Raw genomic sequence first — 17,158 nt, 5'->3', positions numbered from 1 at the left:
TTCTTTCTTTCTTTTTTTCTTTTTTTTCTTTCTTTCTTTCTTTCTTTCTTTCTTTCTTTCTTTCTTTCTTTCTTTCTTTCTTTCTTTCTTTCTTTCTAGATTTTATTTATCTGAGAGAAAGAGAGAATGAGCATGAGTGGGGTGAGGGGCAGAGGGAGAGAAGCGGGCTGTCCACGAGTAGGGAGCCCCATGTGGTGCTCAATCCCGGGACTCTGGAATCATGATCTGAGCCAAGGGCAGACGCTTAACAGACTGAGCCACCCAGGTGCCCCAAAGATGCCCCTAGAGATGTCTTAGGAGTCTTTCAGGAATGGAGATACAAAAGAGAGAACAAAGAACATGTGGTGGGCCTCCGAAGTCCCCACCTCCTGTTTGATTACGCATTTTATACATCTACAGCACCAAGTTTTTAATCACACTAAAGTATATATATAGGCATATTTATAGGTATAGAGATGCCTTAATGTGATCAAAAACATGGTTCCAGTGCTACAACCATTTGAAAGACTCAAGAGTGTGATGATCATTTAAGATTTTTCCCAGATCGAAATTCCAAAGCCCAGTCTCTCCTCAGTAGAAAACTTTGGTACAAGCACAAGGATGATGGAGTAGAAGTTACATATACTCAGTGACTGCTGTATGCTGGGTCCTGTGTTAGTCCCTTATGCCACGCAGGAGAGACAAAGTTGTTCTTTGATGGAGCTTACATTTTAATGGCGGGTAGGGGAGGACAGAACGTTGAACAAACAAAAGAATGAGATAAATTTAACTAGTGGTACAGTGCACAGAACTTTGTTCCTTCAAACGGCTGATTGGAGATTGATTTGGATTGATTAAACGGAAGCAAATTTGGGAAACACTTCAGGAAGTAGAAAGTGATAAGCATAAACAAACAGCTGCCCTCTGAATAGGAGATGGGATCCTTGGCCAGTGCCTGGGCCCCTCCCTGCGATGGTCTGCCCTGTCCAGGCCACGTGCTGCTTTGGCCAGTTTGTGCAAAATGCGGGTTCCGATGCCCCTTAGGGAGGAAGGTGGGTCATGTCAGCATCATCTGTGCCTTGGAGCTGTTGTGTTCATTTCGTTAGCAGGCATTGAGATTTGAGAATTAAAGAGAAACTATGGAAAGGCACCCTTTGAGGAAAATAAGAATATTGCCCCTTTTTAGCAATAGAAAACAATGAGGAAACTAGCATCAGGACCAAAAGGAGGTGGAGGCATAAGTAGGTTCTCAGTGGGCAGGCCAAAACAGTAACTGGTATTTGCAATCATAATAATACCCTTTTATATGTATGCAACCCATATTGCCTGCGTGGAAACCCTATGCTATAAATAAGGCAAGTGGACGGGGCGCCTGGGTGGTTCAGCTGGTTAAGCGTCCATTCTTGATTTCCGCTCAGGTCATGATTTCAGGGTCATGAGATCGATCCCCCTGCTGGGCTTAGTGCTGGGTAGGGAGCCTGCTTAGGGTTCTCTCTCTCTCCCTCTCCCTCTGCCCCTCCCCTCTATAAAAAAATAAATAAGGTAAGTATAGCTTTTAAAAATTTTATATATGGGAAACAGACTCGGAGAAGTTGAGAAATGCTAATAATATCTTACTTTTGAATAACAAATTTGCAGCTTACAAAGTATGGACACACACATCATCTCAGTTTGTTCTCTGGGGTATTATTATGCCCATTTTAGAGACTGGTAAGGGACTCACACTGGCCTATACTAACTCCACTAGTGAGCAGAGATGCACCCTCCTGACCCCTGGGCCTGGCTGTGCAGGGCGCACAGCTGGCAAAGTTGGGGAGCTGAGCCCCAAATACATCACTGAATTTGCATCTAAGATGAGGACATTGAATGTCTTGCGCTTCCAGAAGCATACCCACACATGATTTGAAGCAATGACTCTCCTAGAAAGAATGTCAATCATGAATGGAATGAGGATGTCAGGCAACCAGGGCATATCAAATCTAGAATAAGGGAGGCTGAAAAAAAGGGAGTCTTGTTTTTTTGTGTTTTTTTTTCTTTTTTAAAAATTTATTAATTTGTAAGAATGAATACAAGGCAAGGCAAGAAAGCTTTTTTAATTTATGAAAGGCCACACTTTGCTACCCGTATTTCTTATGGATCTAGTGAGCCAACTCATAGGTCTGGGGAGAGAGGGCTACAAGGTTGTTAAGAATAGAAACTTGATCTGGAATCAAAGAAGCAGATTTGTCTCTGTAAGCGAGATTGGTCTAAGTTTTTCTCAGTTCTCTTGCTTATTTTGGAATGAATATCTTAGATGGAACTTAAGGGAGAGACCTGCAGCTCTTTGCTGAAAAGTGATTTTTAAATCCATTCAGATCCAAGTTGAATCTGTTTTTCATGCCGATGGGTGTTTTCTCATTGCCAGAGAAAATGCAGCAGTTCATAATTGACAGGATTTTGCTTCGGAGTGGAATATACCTTATTTATCTTTGTATTTCTGGGGCCTGCAATAATGCCAGATATCTAGTAAGCAAGCATTTTGTAAATGTTTGTTGAAATTAAACTGTGTTGAGCATGAATTTTTAAAGGACCCCAGTCCTTTCTATTTCTGTGACTAAACATACCATACACCTGATGTGAGACACTGATCTTCAAGAGACCGTTTTGGTTCAGTGTTTTGTTTTGTTTTTAAATCACAGTCATTAAGTGTTTAACTTGTCGGGCACTCTTCTAAGTGTTTTTAGAATATGAACTCAAGTGTCCTCATAATCACATGATGAAGCCGGTACAATCTTATTTCCATTTGACAGATGAGGAAGGCACATGCCCAGGTCACTCAGCCACAAGTGGTAGAGTCAGGATTTGAACAAAGCAGGATGATGCCACTGCTCGTGTGTTTAGGATGGTTTCCTACTGTGTCGCTACACAGGTAATATCAGACTCCAGCTCGCTCCTGACGCAGGTCTGGGTTTGGAAGCCCAAGTGCAAGAAGACATTTGAAAGTCAGTAGTGATTAGAGCTAACTCATTGTCTGAGGTGCAGATGAAATTCGGAATGAATGCGTAGGGGCTGCAGATGAGTCTTTGAGACTGTTTCCAGCCTCCTGGTTTTCAAGAGGTGGAACACACTTGAACGTGTAGGGTCTGTGAGTGACGAATAGGTTTTGACTTGTATGCTGGGGGACGTTGGTAGTAACCACCCAGAGGGCTGCGAGGAGGGTTCTAAGGTGATATCCAAGCTTGGTGGGAAGAGGGCCACGGTGGGTTCATTACTGATAACCTGCGGTGGGCAGACAGAAGGTAACATGGCTGACAAGCCCCTGGAATGGATTCTTTAGGACCAGGAATCCAAATCTGGGGGATCTCGAATAAAGATTCCTGGTGAAATGTTAACTCTTTCCTTGGAGGAATACATCAAGATCAGATGACACCACTTTATGAAGTTTTGTTTAAATAGGTTAAATAAATTGTAGCTTTAGGTTGTAAGTGCCTTGAAGATGGGTATGTTCATTGAAGATGTTATAACCTCTGTTCTCTCTGAGAGCTCAGAGAAGGTGACTGAATTTTTTTTCAATATTTTATAAAGTGCAGTGCAAACTCAGCTTCATTCCCTCCCTGACTTGCAACCAGATTGCCCCTAAGCCCCTCTTATGTGGAAATTCTGGAGAGACCATTGCTTAAGATCAGTCTTCTGAGGGAAGTCCATTTTTGGTAGAAGCAGAGACAGAAACAGTGTAGAAATAGGAAAATGATGCCCCAAACGTGAGATCCCCAGAATTTTGTTTTGGGAATCAAATTCTCTGATAGCTTTGAAAAAAAATTTAGCAAATATGTATTGAGGTATGATGTCCCAGTCTCATTTTAGGTGCCAGAATAGAGTAGCAAATAAGACAAGTTCTGTGCCCTCTTAGGAAATATTTTCTTATCAGTAGCTTCCCTAGAAGGTAAGTGATACAGCATCTTGAGTATGTCAGTTCTCTGAATTAAATGCAGATTTTTGTGTGATGGCCTATATGCATGTTCAGTGTGGGCCGGCTGTCAGGGTCTCCAAACACTCAAGGGCTAAAGAACCTGTCGGTGAGGCTTGTGGTGGCGGGCAGAAGAATCCACCGAAACTAGGCCTAGTGTAATTCTTCACTCCACACAGAGCAGCCAGTTGTAGGAGATCCAAGTATTTCCTTTCTTTGTGTATCCGTTCATTCTGCTTTCGGGAATCTGCACAGAAAGCACACGTAGCTTGCTTCGTGCCTAACATATGTCCTTCACCTTGGACTTCTGTTACCTATTTCGTTAGCTATCTAAGCATTTTCCTCTTTTCTCAAAGGCAAGCCGTCCTCGAGCAGCAGCTGAACTCTTTTTGTTCTGTTTTGCATTTTAGTTTTGAGCCTAGTCCAGTGATTTGTTGCTTTGCTTTTCAGTGACCTCCCACCATTTTGAGGCTTCCTCCCCTCCCACCTTGACCTCGAACTCCAAATTTATGTCTCCGTGTCGTTGTGGGGAACGTCTTGGTGAAAAGGATAAAGCTGAATTGGAGCTTCGTCTCGGGGATTTTCATAGTAACACTGACTCTTTATTATTAGCTGTGCACTCCAGGCTGTTAGAGTTCATGTTTTGGCAGTGGACCATCAAACACCCTATTTTTAAGAGCCTTTAACTTAGTTGTAAACATGTGCTGGGACTGGGGCTCACTTTCTTTACTCATATTTACCAAGAGCAGTTTAACTGTTGAAAAGTTGTTATTAAAAAAAAAAAAAAAAGCTCAGACTTCAGGATTATTTTTCCAGTCATCTAACTCAAAACTATGCATGATCTAAAAAAAGAAAATCTGGCATTTAGTTGCTTAATTTGATGGTCCAGTCATACTGGTAATTTGAGGGGGAGGAGAAATGGAACTGCTAGGTCCTTTTACTTTGACAGATGCCCATCACACACGCATGGAGGGAAGGATGGCTGCTACACATATTTACATGATTGAGCAGAACAGCTCAAAGAAAAGCAGTGCAGTATGCTGAGGAAATTGTTTATGCCCTGAAAGTCTTCTGTATTTAGAATAAAAGTATTCTGTAGACACATCTCCTGGGCGCTCGACATTCTGGAGACTTTACTAGTTCCATTAAGAAAACATAAATAATATCCCAAACTCTCACTGGCTTGTAAATACAGAGATGTATTCAGAAATTTGGTGAAGGGACGATTATCACAAATATATCTATTTCTTTTATCTCTGGGAGGAATCTAGGCAAGTTCCCCAAAATACATATTAACCTTCTGAGGAGACGGTGACTTACAGGAGCTTCAAGAATTTAAGTGTTCAAAAGGAGGGGTTGAACTTTGACATCTTTCTCTTGTGATTTAAGATTCTCAAGGTTCCACTGTTCAGTCAGCTGAACAGAGCGGCTTTGGGGCTGTGGTGATACTCTAAGTAGTACCTTTCATAATGACTCCCTTCTCTCAGCCTCCTGGTATTCCATCAGACCCTTGATTGTACCTCCTTGTTAGTTTTGAGGTGGGGCATTAATTGACAGGTGACATTTGCCAATCAGTATGAAAAGGAGTTAATTCCATCTTATTCCATTTTCCCTCTTGTTGAGCTGCAGGTATTCCACAGATACATCCTAACTTACAACCGCTATTTGATGGAAAAGCATCCTGCCGTGAAATCATCTTGCCTAGTTTGCATGTCTCTTATCTCCCTGGGCCATCCCGGAAAGCTCCCTGTAGCTTCTGCAGGTTGCGCTGGCAGTTCTTCCTGATGAATGTTACTTGCACAACTTTTTGAGTGAGGTGCCACTCTAGGCACTTCGCCGTATTCCGAAAAATCTCAACTGGTTCTGTCTCAGGGCTGGCCTTCTATATAGGAGTTGTTATATGCTCATTGACTTTGTGGTGCTTATTCAATCCGAAACTAATTGTTTTGTTTTATGGGGTATATTTCCTCCACTATTGAACATAAGTTGCTAAAAGTTTAAAATAGAATCAAAATTAATTTAATGTCAGCAGGAAGATTTTTTTCCTTAAAAAATTGCAAGAATATTTCTTCCCTCCCTTTGGGGAGGTGGATACTGTTCCCGACCCTGGGCCTTTTTCAGAATAAACACAACTATAATGCTGCATCTGTGCCCTCCTGGAGTTACATATGTGCATAACTGTTCCGTGAGTAGCAGAGAAAAGGGGCCATAGGGCATCAGAGGAAAGAACACATATTTATGTTTTCAGAACTTTCAGGAGGGAGAAGAATCTGCAGACTTGAGCCCTTAGAATTTCCCGTAAAAATTCTTATTATGGTTTTTGTTCAAAAGTTAAATGCCATTTGCCATGTTAATAAGATGACAAGATTAGGTAATTGTATTCTCTGTTGATGCATAACAAATTACCCCGAAATGGAGCAGTGAAAACAGTATATGTTCCTTTTTTCGTTCTTTTTTTTTTTTTTTAAGATTTTATTTTTTTATTTGACAGGGAGAGAGAACAAGCAGGGGGGAGCAGTAGAAAGAGAGGGAGAAGCATGAAGCCCAATGCGGGGTCTGATCCCAGGACCCCGGGATCATGACCTGAGCTGAAGGCAGATGCTTAACCATCTGAGCCACCCAGGCGCTCCACAGTAAATGTTTCTTATCTCACACAGTTTTTAAGGGTCAGGAATTCAGAAGGGCTAGCTCAGAGTCTCTCATGAGATTGCACTCAAATCATTGGCTGGGGCTGCAGTCACTTCAAGACTTGAGTGGGGTTGGAGGCTCTGCTTCCGAGTTCATTGACATGGCTGTTGGCAGCACTCGGTTGGCTATTGGCCAGAGGCCTTAGTTGCTTGCCACCTTGGCCTGTCCTTAGGCTGCCTATGTATTCTCAAGTCACAGCAGCTGGATTCGTCCAGAGACAGTGTTCCAAGAGAGTGAGCCACAGTCTTTCACAACCCAATCTCAGAAACAACAAACCTTTGCTTCTGCCCATACGCTGTTGACCACATAGACCAACCCTGACACAGTGTGGGAGGCATATGAACAAGGATATGAACACCAGGGAGTAGGTCTCGTTGGGGGCCATCTTGGAGGCTACTGAATGTAGTAATGTATAAACATTGGCCAGTAGCCCAGGTTACCATGTCCCCTACTGTGATTTTGAGGAAGGTTATACCACTGACTATTCTAAAATTAGGCCATCCATTCATTTCACATGTATTTATTGAGTGTCAACCATATACCAGGCACTGTTCTAGGCACTTAGGATACATCGGGGAGTGAAACAAAGATCCTCACCCTCATGAGTCTTATATTCTGTTTTATATTTTGCTTTTCATGTAGCAAATGCCATGGGTCAGGGAGCCCACGTGATTAAGGTAAGTACATGGACCTCAAACCATTGTTTCATGTTGGCTTGCATTTGACCAACTTCAGCAGGAAACTGGGAGGGCTATTTTCCTTATCTGCAAGAATAAGGGGAGGCTTTTTGAAAGACCTAGTAACAATACAATCTCTCCAGTGATTACATTCTTCTGTTAACTGTCTTAAATGATTACTTCTCTGTCTTTGATAGCTATGTGAGGAAGTCAAGTCCATTACTTAAGAATTAAGGGAAGTAAAGTCCATTACTTAAGAATTAAGGTTTGGGAGTCAGACCCTCGGATTTGAGTCAGAACTCTCCTGCTTTCTTACGGTGTTACCTGGGGCATGTTGAGTGACTCCCCTGAGGCTCAGTTTTGTCCTCTGAACAATGGTGATAACAGTAGCACCTGTCTTGAAGTCGTAAGCAATAAATGATGGAAAGCGCTTATCATAGGATTTGCTACATAGATACCGCTCAGTTTTACCTGCCTTTTCTTCATTCTGACTGCATCTGACTGGCCCTTCCCAGAGGTGCTACCAGAAATGACTCCCTAGTTCAACGCAAACTGAACCATCCAAGACAGCAGGGGGTGTAGTCATGTCACTCCAGAGCATCTTTCCCAGCCCCCTCCCTTGCCAGAGCTATGGCAGCCAGTAGTGTGTAAGTCGGAAGAATAGCTCCGTTGGGGGTTCATGACTTGTTTGGAAGCCTTTGATTTATCATCATGAGTTTACCATTTAGATATGTAAAGGTGCTTTCAATATCCACCTGATGGTTTCCTACTGATGCCATTTCTCTTGCAATATTTTGCCAAGTCATCTGTCAGCACAGTGGCCTGGAAAGGAAAGACTCATGCGCTCTTGGGTTCCTGTCTTAGTCGGTCAATCCCAGGCACCTGAGCCAGAAAGGCCCCTGATTTTCCTCAGCACGGCACTGAGCAGGCAGCTGCTTCCTGCCAAGGAGGTGCCTGCCTTCCTGAGGCTGGGAAGCTCGTGGGCCCACTCTCAGCTCCTCTCTCATCTGCCTTCCTGGAGTGGTACCATTAGAGAAATTGGCAGTGACGGGGTAGAGACCCTTGTACCGCCAGCCCCAGAAAGAATATACAAAGTGAGCCAGGGGTATGTTTTGATGGGGGGTGGTGCAGTATATTTTTAGAGATACCTGGTAGCCTGGAGCTCTGTGCATTTTATTTATATATATATAAGTAGATTGTGTGTGTGTGTGTGTGTGTGTGTGTGTGTATCCTCCTAATTTCCCCTTGCCTCCATTGGGCAGGAAGTGTGTGCATGGATGACATATAATCCTTTGAATCATTGGAAGACGTGAACAAATGTGACCAATTTCCAGGCAGTCATGGGCTCTGGATCTGTTAAGAGGAAAAGCCATCTAAAGACACAAGGGTGGAGAGGGCTGGGGAGGAAGGAACAGATGCTTTGAAGACAGGCAATCCTGGGTTTGAATTCTGACTGTAACATTGTTGGCTCTGTGACCTCAACAGATGATATTTTTTTAAACCTATCTAGGCCTGTTCATAGAGAGGATGGAATAATATACCAGTCCGTGAGAAGCACATAGCACTTGGAACAATTTTTTTAAAAAAAAGCAAAAAAAACAAGGTCCTAGGAAACATTTCTTTTCCTCTCTGAACTCTTAACAATTTTCTACATTAATCAAGTTAACACATCGTTTTGTTTTTATTAAGAGTAGATATTTGCAGCTTCTGGGGCTCTGGTTCTCAAACATTACTGTATATAGTCACTGGGGAGTGTGCTAAAGGCTGGACTCCCCCAGCAGAAATTCAGGAGCTCTGGAGTTTGGGGATTTCTGTAGAAGATTCTCAGGCCACATTTGGAGACACAGACTTGGAGGTAACTCCAGGTCTTGGAAAGTTTTGAAGTCATCTCGGCTTAAACATTTTAGATGTTTGTGGAGGTCAGATACGAAGCACAACCTTTGAGCTTTGAAGATACTGAGCCGTACATGTTTTAGAACTATCGATGTACTCCCACGTGCCCTCTGGGCGCTTTAGAAGGCACAAAAGCAGAGATTTGCAAGGGTGCACCTTCCATTCTGTGGTAAAACTGCCGACTTCATGTGTGACCTGGATGGAACAACTTGGTCCTTTCCACAGGCACCATATGATAACACAAGCAGGAACAGGACATCAAAGAATATGTATGGAATGCAGGCCTGAAGCTGAAGGACAAGTAAAACCGGAGGGCTTGGGGAGATAGCGAATGCCGAGGTGCTGAGGGCTTACCTCAGAAGTGATTGTGACCGCCCACTGGGGTGCAGAGCCTTGGAGCCCCAGTGGTAGAGGAGTTGTCCATAACTCTCTGACCTTCTGTGGATGTTGGATTCATTTTTAATTCCTTCTCAAGATATAGCTTGAATCCCCTATCTGGTCACTACCTTGGCCCAGGTTGGTAACCCCCTCTCCCCTCAACTGATGCAATAGCCGCGTAACCCAGCTCCCGTTTAGAACGTACCGAGTAGAGCAGCAAAGGTTGCCTTCTTACTACATAAAATTGTTCACATCTTATCCCTGCTAAAAACTGAAGTGGCCTCCCGTTGCATTTAGAATCCGAACTCATTCATGTCTGTAAGTTGGGCATAGGCTGTGTCCTGCTCTGCTTTTCAAGTGGAGCCCTTGCCTCTCTCCTCCAGCCCTGTGTGGAGCACCCGACTCCTGGAAGATGCAGGGTCTTTCCTTCCACAGAGCTCTTTATCGTGTTACTGCTCTAATTCGTCACGTGGCTGGCTCCTGCTTAATTTTTACATCTCAACTTAAATGACAGCCTGACTACCTACCTCTTCTGAAGAGGTTTCTCTGTTATTGTTTTCTTTACGCTTATTACAATTTGCAGTGCCTCTCTTTATTTACCTTTTTTTGCCCGTTTTGGTCCATCATCCTCTTTAGAGCAGAAATCCATTTTGCTCTCGACTTCACCAGAGTACCCGCAGTACCACCCAAGCGATTGGGCATACCAGTTGCTCGTTGGGTGAGCAAACAAGTAATATGACTTCCTGTGTTCCACAGGATAGGGTATGAAGAAGAGGTGGCAGGAATAGCTGCTTGTTTCCCAAACAAATTCATCCTTCTAGAATATTACATGGAAGGAAATTGCAGGAGTGTGCAACCAGTGACTCACTCACCCAAACTGAAATTCAAGGAACCAGAGATCCTTTCGTTGTGTTTTCCAGGCCTGCTCTTGTCAGGTGAGAGCCAGGCTGGGTCGCTGTGCTAGAACACCGGTACCGCACAGTTTATTGGTGCTTTCGGCTGCCTTCATGCTAACGTATATAACTGCTGATCTGACTTTTGGGAGGAAAGGAGTTCTGGAGTTGGGTCATTTGAAACTAGAGTTTGCATCAACAGGACCATAGATTTTCTCACAGCCGGCCCCGTAGTACATGCTGACACTTAGGACAAGATGCACAGCCCAGCTCAGGATGACAGGGAGGTTTCGTGCCAGATGCCCTTCGGGACATGCCAGATTGCTCTCTTCTCTCTTGGGCCTCCTGCGTACCCGGAAGGAAGAGAGTGAGTCATTCTGACCTGTCAGAGTAGCTGAGTGAATGCTACATGAAGATAAACCATGAACATTAAAACTTTTTTATTTATTTTTTTTAAGATTTTATATGTTTGTGTGAGAGAGAGCATGAGCAGGGGGGAGAGGGAGAGGGAGAAGCAGACTCCCCACTAAGCAGGGAGCCTGACTTGGGCTCCATCCCATGAACCTGGGATCATGACCTGAGCCGAAAGCAGACTCTTAACCTAAAACTCTTTGATTTCAAAGAGATAAAATCTTAAAAGGGTCTGTGAAAGGACTAGAAGCATGGAAGCCATTCACAAGATCCTAGGTACAAAACCTATTTTAAATTTAAAGTTTGAACGAGATAGCATTCAAATGAATAAAAGGTAATTCTACTTCATACAATAAATAGTATGCTTATGGGAAATCTAATTCCAGGAGGTAGTAGGCTGAATGAAAATATAAGTGTGAATTAAATTAGATGAAAAATGAATATATTCATATAAACATATATATAAACATATATATATATAAACATATATATAAGATGAAACACAAATATATAAATACATAAATAATTATAATGGGTTACTTAGGGAGTGTTTGGGGATGTCATTTCCAATCTTTGCAGTTTATAACAAGGACAACCACGTTTTTCCACAGAACATCCCTTGGTACCATTTCGCCACTTATCTTTTCAGTAAAGGTTTATTCAGCACCTTCTGCACATATGGTACCAGGCCATGACCAGGGTCAGGTGTGGCCAGTTTTCCCTGGGGGGGCAAAACCTGTCTGGATGAGAATGTCTTTTATAATTTATGCCTGATAGGATTGAGGAAGGTGGCCCAGGTTGCTGAAAATAGGTTAGGGATGCCATACCATATATTTTGGAAGCTTCCCAGTGCCTCCCGTGTACTCTGATAGAACTTCTAGAATTGACACCTGTTGTTTTAAGTAGGACACATGTTTGGTCCTTTCAATTATGAATAAGAACCCAGTTTCTCACTGGTTGCTGGGACATCTGCTTCCAGCTCAGATCGCTGACTTCGTTTGTCCTCTGGGCTTTTAGTCTGGATGTCGGGGGCTGAGATGGAGCCATGCCTGCCCCTGCCACTCCTCTGGCAACTTCCCCTTGTGGACCATATTGTGCCAAATATTTATTCTGGGTACAAAATGAGTCTCCGTTATCTTCTAGACAGAATAATGAAACGGTAGTTGACACGGGGCAAGAATTTGGGAGGCATCTTGGAAAAGGGAGAAGAAGGTTGAAGTCATCTGCCCACTGCCCTGTTTCCCTGTGTTTGAGGTTATCTGAGCAGGAGTTGAAACAAAGAGAAGGCGGTGACAGTGCGGCTGTGTGGAATGCTCATTATGCCTCTTCGATACGGCGCTGGTCACCAACCCACGGGAAGGATGCTGTCATTGTCTGGGAGTGGGTGAGGCCTCAGGAAAAAATCTGTGGTATGAGGAAATGTTAAACAAACTGGTCTTGTTTTTATTAGGAAAGAGGGGGATAGCAAGATGACATGAGGGGGGATAGCAAGATGACATAAAAATGATTCCAAACTACCACTCAGAGTTAAAGGTGCTGTCTTTGAAATGATCCAGAAAGACTCTGTGTTGGGGCCTGGCAGGCCACACACTCTAGCCATCAGCCCTGTGGCCTGGCCCAGGGTGGGGGGAGGGCGAGTGGTACAGGGTCACTTTGACTCTGTGCCCTTCTGTGGCATCATTTTCATCTTTAAAGCTCGTCAGCCAGGGCAAAGCTGAGTAGGTTCTGCTCTGCAGTACTGGTCCCAGAAGGCCTTAGAAAGCGTCCTTTCTTCATCAAGTTCTGTTTCAGTTTGCCTCAAGTTTTTTCCTTTGCTTTTTGTATCCCACACCTGCCCCCAGAGACCCCACTGTGGGAGGAAAACAAGCAAATTAAAAAACAAAACAAAACAAAAAAACTGGGTGAATTGCTGTGTGCTCCAAATCAGAGGACTTCAGAGCATGTTTTCAGGATATACAGATCGCCTGATTTCAGGCAGAAGAATCACCTGGAGTGTTTCATAAAATGCAGGTCCTAGGGTCCTATCTCAGACCTTGAAAACTGACATTTCTGGCATAGGGCCCAAATACCTGCCTGTTCGGTAACTCATAAAAGCCTGCATGAGACAGGTATTTTAGTGTCTTTTATTCATGAATGTGTCCCAAACATCTAGATCACTTCCTAAAAGCACCTAAGATAGGATGGAGCTCTGTAAATATTTATTGAATGAATGAATGCACCAAAGCCTTGTAGGATTTGTTAGGATTGCTTTCTAGTTAAACAGTAGCAGAAACCAGTGGCAGGAGAGACAAGTCTTTATTGGGAGGAAGACAGACTTGAAAAGAGGAAGGAGAGAAGTCAGTTTGAAGAATGGGGCAATTTCTGAGAGGCTAGGCCTAGGTGGGGCAATGAAACCCAGACTTCGTGCCACAGAGCTTTGGGTGGCCCTTGACAGATGAGGAAAGAAGCTTGAAAAAAAAAAAAGGGAAATGCAATGAGACAGTGGTTAGAGCGATGGTTCTTAAACTTTATGAGCCCCCAAATCCCCTGGGAGGCTTGCTAGCCCACTGAGCGCTGTCCCCCGCCACCCTGAGTCTGTGATTCGGCAGGTCTGGGATGGGAGGGTTTGCATTTGTGACAGCTTCCCAGGTGACCCTGATGCTGCAGGAAACCTGTCTTGTGAACCTTAGAGTTAGATTGTTGCTTTCAGGAGTCTGATGGGCTGAGGTGTGAATCCTGACTCTGCGCCTTGCGACCTGTGGGGCCATGACGGTTTATCTAGCCTCTGGATCTCCGTTTCCCTGACATGTGAAATAGGGATAATAACGATGATTAAGTGTTGCAACGCCTACTGAGTTGATTCATGTGAAATATTCAGCAAAGTACTAACACATCCAAGCACTTAGTATCTAAAAAATTATTACTTTGGGTGGGGGGGCGCCTGGGTGGCGTAGTTGGTTAAGCTTCTGACTCTTGATTTCGGCTCAGGTCGTGATCTCAGGATTGTGAGTTCGAGCCCTGCGTCGGACTCCACACTCAGCATGGAATCTGCATGAGATTCTCTCTCCTTCTCCCTCTGCCCCTCCTGCTCATGCTCGCTCTCTCTCTAAAACAAATAAATAAATCTTTTAAAAAAAAAATTACTTTGTCCAATGCGACCCCTGTTAACTTTTAGGGGGAAATGAAGAGTGTAGCTGCTTTTCTGATGAAAGAAGAGATAGGACTTTGTAGAACCAGCATAATATTTAATAAGAGGATGGGCTAGTTCACATTCCAGTACGACAAAGCTATTTATTTCTGTGCCACATTATAGTAGCCAACTAGGTAAAATTAACTCCTGTTAGGGGAGTGCCCAAAGGCTAACTTTTGGAATAGGTGAAAGGAGATGTCCTGACTGGAGACGGATGGTGGTAATAGTTACACAAAAGTGTGACCATACTTAATGACACAGAGCTGAACACTTAAAAATGGTTAAAATGGTAAATTTATGTTATATGTATTTTACTACAATAAAAACAAATGTGGATGGCCCAAGTATCACTTCCAGCTCTCTCCCTGATGATCTCCTATAGGGAAATTCATTTTAGCGTGTAATTTAGCAACTATTGTTCAAATCAGCCTACTTAGCTTGAAGGGTGACTACATTTTGAAACACATATTGTATATCTTCTGGGGCGAGCTCTCAGGGCCTGCCATTGTCAGTGCATTCTCTAATAAATCAGTTTTGAAGATGAATCCAGTGATGTTTTAAGGTCCTAATGTTGAATTGCAATCACTTCTCATGCACAAAAACCCACATTTCTGGATTCTCATTGGGTAATTGAAAAAGAACATACCCTGGAGGACTTGGCCTTAAACAGCCTATCTTTTGCTTTGAACTTTTCATTTGTGAGATGATGAACTTGGTTGAAAATATAGGCCATTCCCTCATTCTAGTTACACAGGCCTTTATCTGGTGTCTGAGCCTTCTTTTGATGGCTACAATACTACACTGGCAAGGAAGGATACCTTTGTTCTTAAAATCAAATACTATACCAATGGGGGAAAAAAGGCCTCCTAATAAAAAGCACAAGAAGGATCTGGGAAAAATCATTTAGAAAAGCAAATGTAGACAACTTTCAATTGCCCAGCTCAAGTGAAACTGAACATCATAGAGGTGGTCCCCCTGTTATAAGCAAGTTGGATTCCAAAAGCTAGTCAGTGTGCTGTTTATAAGGTGGCATGCATTTTCCTATAGCACCATCTCTACATGTAAGACTGTATTTTGAGTTCCAGCATGGTACCTGGAAAATCAAGAAGAGATGTCCTCGCTGGCCTCGGCCATGAGCGTACTGTCCAAGTTACCCAGTCTCTAGCTATCTACTACTGCTGCCATCCCCATGGGAGGAATGTTGCAAGTTCTGCGTTCCTACCTCAGGGATGACTAACATTCAAGGTTGGAAATATTCTAGAATTCACAATTTGATTTTATAAGACACTTTGCAGAACTATCTTAGATAATAAGGATTTCCGATGGCTTCCTAAAGAAGAATTAAAGTGTGTTGTGAATGTCTAGCTGCTTCTATTTCTTCTCACTTTTCAACTTCTTCTTTTGTTTTGTTTATCATTCTCCTGCATGCCAGAAGTAGGCTTATATGATTTCTCAAAAACTCCTAGCCAACAGAAATAAATATAGTGAAACATAGTAGAGTAGTGAACTATTCAGACCTGGATGTGAGTTTCTAACCTTCCTTTTGCTGTGAACTCTTGAACAAATTACCTGACCTCTCTGAGCTACAGTGTCCTCATATATAAAATGGAATAATAACTCATAAAGGGTTATCGCGATAATTAAATGAGATAATACATATGAAGTGCCTAGACATAGTTGGAATTCCATAAATGTTAGTCAATATTGTTACATGCTTCTTAGGCTCTTATTGATATTTTTCTGGCTGTAGTTAATGCACTCATCTGCATTTGCATAAATGATACTGAAAAAGGTGTGTCATAAGCATTCCATGCATTTGCATAGCAAGTTATAGTTTATAAAGCAATTTCTTGTTTGATCCTTACAACAACCCTATGGAATCCGAAGAGCTGAAGATATTTCTTCTTTTCACACATATGGGAAAGGGGTAGTGACTAGGTTTGGATTGGCTTTGGCAGACCAAAGAGTCAAACCAGAGTCAAGACTCTTAGGTCAGTGCTTTCTGTTATGTATGAGAAAGGGTCTCAGAATTATTGATTCCATAGTATTGCCAACCTAAGGACTAGGGAGAAAAGACTTAATGTGTCCCTTGCTTAAATCATTTGCTTTTTAGAAAACATATCCAAGAAGCCATGCTTTATGAACAGAGTTGGAATGTTTATTTTTCTTCCGTGTACTAAAATTTTTCAACTCATGTGCAGCAATGTGGTAACTCGAAAGCTCTTTCCAGGGATTTCGTGCTTTTGGCAGTTTCAGGTTAGGTTCACATGGGGGTGGAATTTGACATACTCTAGTCATCCCCAAGGGAATAATGGGGTTGACGAGATGGTGGACATCTTGATGAATGCTTAAGCAAAATGAACCTAAAATGTTGTTTCAATATTTTTATCACTTCTAAGTGACTTTGACTTTCCACATCCCGATTTCTAGATTAGTTTTAAAAGAAACACAAAAAACCTTCAAACTTCTGGCACAACAACAGTACTTTTGGTGATTTTCTCTGGATTTGCACATCTCCATTGCATTATTGGTTCTCTATATATCTATAGTAGAATTTCCTTTTTGACATAATCACAGCATAAACCGAACCCTTGTTATGACTTACGGGCTCCGCATGTGACAATAGTTTTTAAAAGAGTGAGAAGCAAGTGTTCTCCTTATTCGTCATCACAGAAATTTTGGGGACTTAAGAGTCTTGCAAATCATCCATTTGGGAGGTAAAATATCATAATACTTAAGGCCTTGGGCACTGGAATCCAAGCTCTCCCATTTATTAACTGAACAAATTGAGGGAAATGATTTCCTTCTAAGGCTTTAATTCCCCCCTTGCTGAGATGGTGACATGATAGAACCTGCCTAACAGGGCTTGTGCGAACACGGATTAAGTGCGAAGGTGTAGAGATGGTGCTCAGTGGTGGTTAGACACCGTCATCCAGACACTCATCCTCCAGATCATCTCAGTAATCTAGATACTGGGTCAGATGCAGCTCTTTGTACAGATTCCATGGTTGTAGGTGAGAACAAATCACTCATAATTATGAGCAGAATAACGTCCGATAAACTTGAATCATGCAGTTATGGAGTCTTTCTACAAAAACACATCTATAGGGTTAAACCAAAGGGC

The 17,158-nt window shown here is 42.7% G+C and overlaps 1 protein-coding gene across 2 annotated transcripts in view; it reads left to right on the top strand.

The window, feature by feature from the left end:
• Nucleotides 1–17,158, top strand: part of MAML2 (mastermind like transcriptional coactivator 2) — a 331,519-nt gene that overhangs the window by 15,765 nt on the left and 298,596 nt on the right. The gene's annotated exons all lie outside the window — the stretch shown is intronic.

Source organism: Ursus arctos, unplaced genomic scaffold, assembly GCF_023065955.2.
Source record: "Ursus arctos isolate Adak ecotype North America unplaced genomic scaffold, UrsArc2.0 scaffold_22, whole genome shotgun sequence".
Classification (NCBI taxonomy): domain Eukaryota; kingdom Metazoa; phylum Chordata; class Mammalia; order Carnivora; family Ursidae; genus Ursus; species Ursus arctos.
Note: the sequence above shows the minus strand (reverse complement) of the source record. Positions and strands in the feature narration are given on the sequence as shown.